Below are 6,238 nucleotides of genomic sequence, written 5' to 3'. Positions count from 1 at the left end.
GGGGGCGGAACTCAGTGGGAAAGTAAATGATTCCTATTTTTTATTTCAACCATTGCATACATTAGCTGTGAAATATGAATCAAGATGCTATGACTGAAAAAATCTGATTGAAAGATCGCCGTTGATATATGATTGGCCGAATTTAGGTGTTCAGGCTGACGTATAACTAACTGGCTTGCATGAGATAATAAAAAAATAAATAAATAAATAAATAAATAAAAAAAAGATTTTAACACAGGATTTTTTTAATGAAATTTTCCAACTTATTGTCTGATAAAGAGTACATTTATATTCATGTTTAAGCCAGAATGATTTTAAATTTGAGTATGACTTCCCTACAACTTCAATGTCCACAAATCATAACAGAAAGTAATATTTTAGTACAAAGATTGATGTTTAAAAAAGGAATTGTAGGGGACCAGCCAAGGAGCCATCAAGCAAAGTGGGGAAATTCTAATGGCTACTGCTGTATATACAGCTATAGATGAGAAGTACGTTTAAGTGATGTGGGATCCATAGGTTGTTGTCTCTGTGGATGTGTGTGATGGAAACAGTTTATATCTTATTGTTATGTTTGTTTTTGTTGTGATGTTTGCATTTTCCTTGTGTTAAAGATTTAGTGATTATTTGAATCAATTATCTAATAATTCAGATTGAACAGACTTTCCTTTATGCTTCAGCATGAGTAAAGTGTCTTAATAGTTAAAAAAAAACTACTCTATCTGGGCGTCATTATAGTTACATCAATGAGTTTACCCATTCACCACTAGAGGGAGACAAATCCATATCAATGAAAGGTCCAATGAGTTCACAGTTAAAGTATACCGGTTCTGTTAGAGATTAACTGAACATGGAGATTGTTTTACTGGCACTTTATTTTGTGGTTATTTTCATCCTCAGATGTAATCTCATCACCTTTTGTGTCACAGACTGGTTCAACCAGTCAGACCAGTCGGAAGACATTTTTGGTAATGAAGCGAGAGGCAACCAGCAGCTCTGTTCTCTGGGTTTATTTCCTTTCAGAACACCACCTTGAACCACATCATATAAAGTTTCTTTCTTTTTCTCTTAAGACTTTATCAAATTTTGTTGATATTAATTTAGATATTTTACACCCGGTCATTGTCTGAGTCTATCTTTTTTTAATCTACCTGACAACCAAGCTTCCTTTGCTCCATCACAGGTAAATATCCAACTCCTTCCAGGAAGCAGCTGAGTTAAAGTCTGGTCTGCTAACATCTATTTTTTTTTTTCTTCAACACTTTGGACTATTTACACAGAACGTAAGTTTACCTGTTTTCATACTAGAACTTGTCTTGATAAACTTTTCTGGTTGCTTCTGCTCTTTTAAGGTTGAAGAAAATTTTCACTTCTCATTTCAACAAGTTTAACTTAACCAGTTTCACTTGATTTGATGTTACTAAAAGATTGTTTCAAAGTGTTGAGTGTTGCTTTATGTAAAGTATGTTTTTTGTCTCAGTAAAAGGAAAGTTAATATGTTATCCTCTTGATTAATCTCTTTCTGTCTGCAGAGATCTAACTTGTCCTTATTTTTCCTGCTCTAAAGTCCCCTGAAAACTCACCAGTGATAATAAGTCTGATGATTTTAACACTGATTATAACCTGTTTTATGGAGTCAATATGGTGGAGTAAAGTGTCAATCTAAATTAAAGCAGTGCCAATGGATAGAAATATTCCTTTATTTCTCTATCTAGTGGGCTGCTAGTAGAAGTGAAGCAGCTGATTGCAGCTTCCTCATACTGTTGCATAACTGCTTTTAACTGAAGCTGATTAGAAGAGCCTATAAGAGGAGCTCATATATTTTTTAGCCCAAATTATGTAAATTATGACAAAATTTGATACACAGATGAAGGATTTCTGTTTCCTCCCCAGATAAAGGCAGAGAGTGTGTGTGAGCTGATGCTGAGGTGAATTCAGTGCCATGAATCAGTATGAGGACAGGGAAGAGGGAGTCCCTCTCCCCAAAACGTCTCTATGTGGAGAGCAGGAGACCCAGAGCAAAACTCAGAGGTGAGATCACCACCAACTTTCACACTATATGAGGCCAAATGAGACCTGCTCATAAAGCCGCTGCTGTTGTTCCTCAGTGCTTCATCAGATGCAACAGAGGCAGCTGAGTGTGGTACCAGTGTGATCTCACATACTGAAAGTGTTGCAGGACCAGCTGAGTTAGAGCTCTAGGTTCCAATATGTCACATTAGGAAAAACTCACCCACTTCATACAAATTTCCACAAAAATAAACTGAAGAAACTGGTCCTAACAATCAGTTTGGATTAATTAGACTGATGTTATTGTGGACAGCAGTGGTCAAGATGAACTGAAAAAGTTCTGTTTTCTAAGTAAGATTTAAACCACTCAAATACTGTGCCTCTTAGGCCAACACAATGTTTTAATCTGTGTAAGAGAATCTGATGATCTACAGTGTCGAACGCAGCACTCAAATCTAAAAGTAATAAAACTGCAACATTGCCTGAATCAACTGTTAAAAGAAGATCATTGTACACTCGAAGCAAAGCTGTTTCAGTACTGTGAGCAGCTTTAAACCCAGACTGAAATTTCTCAGTTATATTGTTATCTTTAAAAAACATTTCAAGCTGATTAAAAACTAATTTTTCAAGAACCTTGGATAAAAAAGGAAGTTTAGAAATGGGCCTAAAATTTGCAAGTACACTTGAGTCTAGATTGGATTTTTTAAGAAGGGGTTTGATCACAGCATCTTTAAGTATTGATGGGACACAGCCAGACTGCAATGAGGCATTTATCACCATTAAGATAAAAAGGCTGGAAGTGAGAAAAATGTCTTTTATCAGACGAGAAGGAAGACAATCCAAAGAATAATTTGACGGCCGCAGATGTCATTTCATCTAAAGAAACTGGCTGAAAATGGTCCAGAACAGCTGTGAATTGTGGCATTTCTTGGGAATCTAAATCTACCAAAGTATTCAACCCTCTAAGAGCTATATTTTTTTCTGTAAAAAACTCAGAGAAAGCCTCACAAAGTTCAACAGAGGCTACAGGGCCAGATGTAATCAAGGGATTAACAATCCTATCCAGAACACTGAAAATGACTTGAGTCCTATGCTTATTGGAAGCTACAAGATTAATGAAATATTTAGATTTTTCTAATTTGACATTGTTCTGATAATTAAATAAACTGTCTTTAAAATTTCAAACGAAACCTGCAATTTATCTTTTTTTCCACCACCTCTCAGCACGCCTGCATTCCTGTCTGAGTGCACGAGTGGTTTCATTAAGCCACGGCTCTAAAAGTTTCTTTTTTTTAGCTTTTCTAATTTTCAAGGGAGCTACTGTGTTTAGAGCATTTGAACAAGCATTATTAAAATGTAGAATAAGAGTTTCAATATCAAGACTGCTATCAGTAGGGAATGTAGTATTAGCAAGGACTGTATTTAGTTGAAGAGCAGTGTCAGAGTTTATAGTTCGAGAAAGTAGGGGTTTAGTATTGTTTGTATCCACAGAAGATAAAATATTAATAGAAAATAAAACAGGCAAATGATCAGAAATACATGTCTGAAGGATTTCAATGGTATCCAAACAAAGTCCATGTGATAACACCAAGTCCAGAGTATGTCCCTTTAAGTGTGTTGGCCCAACCACAGATTGTGTTAAATGGAAAGAGTTAATGAAGTCCAAAAAGTCCTTCACCAGAGGTTTATCTGGACAACATATGTGGATATTAAAATCACATTCAATTAAAATATGATCATACTCTAAAAAAATCCATGCCATAAGTTCAGAGAATTCATTAATAAAATCCTTACTGAACCTTGGCTGGTGGTAAACAACCACACACAGGATCGGTTCAGTTAATTTCACTTCAAAAACTTGGATCTCAAAACTGGAAAATTAATTTGTAGATACTTGTTGACAGTGGAAACTGGATTTAAAGATTGTAGCCAGACCTCCACCTTTGCCAGTCAATCGGGGAGAATTTATAAAAGCACAATTCTGAGGTAGAAGTTCAGAAAACGGGAACAACTGACCGTCTTGTGGCCAAAAATAGTAGAGAATTCTGTGTTCATGTAAAGGAATTAAAACAAATCTCTCTGTAGTTTATGGTCATAGGCTGAAGGCCACTATATTAGCTTCAGAATGCTCTCTGTTAACCTTTCAACTCATCACAGAATGCATTTATTATCCAAAGCTTCACAAAACTGTCAGTTGTGAATAAAGCAGATGCTGACGTTTAAAAAATGATCTAGGTAAAGCACCAAAATCTGCCAACATTGCTGCTAAATCGTGCAGCACAGCACTGATGCATGGCTACTGTATACATGACTGAATGGGAAAACATTTGAGATGACACACTCTTGCATATTATTTTACTCTGACTCCACCCTTTCACTGAATTACAGGGTCTGGTCAGGAGATGATGCTTCTCTTTGATCTTAATGTCCACAAATCATGACAGAAATAATATTTTAGTGCAAAGATTGATGTTTAAAAAGGAATTGTAGGGGACCAGACAAGGGGCCATCAAGGAAAGTGCTGAAATGTTTAATGGCTGCCACTGTAATAAGTCAGCAAGATTTTTGCTGGACTGTGATGCATAGTTACTTCTGTCCCACAAATTGAGTTGGTCAAATTAGAAACAAAGTCAAGGCAAATATTCACTGGTGTAAAGGCCAACGGAAGCAGAGCTGAAGACATTTCTTAGAGCCCTAAGTCATGCAACCTTTAAACGATGCTCTTCAAAAAGAATAGATTAAATATTTAAATTCAGAATATGATGGAAACTAAGTTTAATGTAAAAGTGCAAAATGTCTGGTTTCTATGTCTACTGTGAGAAGCCTGACATGTTCAGATATCAGTTGAATGTACACTAAACATTAAAATGTTGCCAGTGGATATTTTGGAAAATGGATTTTGATTTTTTTTTTTTGCTACATTAATTTAATATTTATAATCAATAATGTCTTGTATTTTTATTTTAAATATATGTTTTTATTTAAAATAACATTACTAGCACATCCAATCAGTTTCAGTGCAATATTTTTAAACCAGATGGTATGATCCAATAATTATTAAGTACTTTAATAATTTTGTATGACTACTTTTTTACTTTGACTTGAGTGAAAACATAGTTTAAGTAGAAGTATTCTTACTAAAGTACAATTTTTGTGTACGCTATCTACTTCTGCCTATAAGAAACTTGGTTACAACCCAATGGTGCTCAAACATTATCCCTTGAATAGTGAATGAATTAAAGGCTTATAATTTTCATTCATATTAGATGGTAGTTTTTCTTTGACTTATTTTATGAGAAGTTCGTAACAAGTGATGTTTCAAAAACAATTTAACATAATTTTTAAACTGAAGCATTCAAATTAAGCACAAAAAACATTTCCAGGGTTTATTATGGTTTAAAGTTTTTCTAATTTATATTTTTAATTCAGACATTTTTTATCAAGACGTTTTGTAATGTTCACAGAATCCAGAGAGGAACATCTGAACCTGGACCTGGAAAAATGTCCTTAAAGAGCAATGATTCAAAGGAAAATTGGATTGATTTTAAATCTTCTAAATCTCAGCCAGTAGAGATTTGAGCTGTACACTCCTGTAACACTAAGTCTGTCAGATTTTCCTTTTTTAAAAATATTGTTATGACATTTATGTAACATGAGCTAAATTTGTCAGTTGTTTCTTTGCCGATATTCCAAAAATTTTTATATTTTCATATTTTGAGTTTCAGTTCTGAGGGTTTCTTGTACTTTAAGGGTTTACTCTAAGGATGCTACATTTTTTTTCTGTTCCAAGTGTCTCACAAAAATTTCATTATACAGTAGTATCAGTATGACAGTGAAGGTAATTGATCTTAATATTTGTCTGTAACAAATAATTGCTGTTTTTTATAAAAGAAATTCTATAAAAATCATTTTGTTTTTAGTAGGATCCAGAGAGTCACATCTGAACTTGAAAGGGGACCCAGCAATCTGTCCTTTAGGAGCAACGATTCAAAGGAAATTTTTGGTCATTTTAAATCTTCTCCTGATCCAACAACAGAAAGGTAAGCTGGATGTAACTGCTGCCCTTTCTCATCATCTCTATGTTTATTTGTTTGCTTTAGGCGCCATGGATCATTCATTTTAATGATAGGCAGGTTCTAACCAATCAGAGCAATGACTGACCTTGTTTATTTGAAGTATTTATGTATTTGTCAAAACATTTTACATGAAATATAAAGGGAATATTGTC

The 6,238-nt window shown here is 34.4% G+C and overlaps 1 long non-coding RNA gene across 2 annotated transcripts; it reads left to right on the top strand.

Moving 5' to 3' along the window:
- Positions 1-1,033: 1,033 nt before the first annotated feature.
- On the top strand, positions 1,034-5,584 carry LOC107082945. Of its 2 annotated transcripts, XR_001481165.1 has the most exons (4): positions 1,034-1,183; positions 1,281-1,283; positions 1,894-2,031; positions 5,475-5,584. It is a non-coding gene; the product is annotated as an uncharacterized LOC107082945 (long non-coding RNA). The 2 variants fall into 2 exon arrangements; XR_001481166.1 differs by lacking the exon at positions 1,281-1,283.
- The last annotated feature ends 654 nt before the right edge of the window (positions 5,585-6,238 follow it).

The sequence above is a fragment of the Cyprinodon variegatus genome, unplaced genomic scaffold (genome assembly GCF_000732505.1).
Source record: "Cyprinodon variegatus isolate N-32 unplaced genomic scaffold, C_variegatus-1.0 Scaffold65, whole genome shotgun sequence".
In the NCBI taxonomy this organism is placed as follows: Eukaryota; Metazoa; Chordata; class Actinopteri; order Cyprinodontiformes; family Cyprinodontidae; genus Cyprinodon; species Cyprinodon variegatus.
This window is presented reverse-complemented; position numbering and strand designations above follow the sequence as displayed.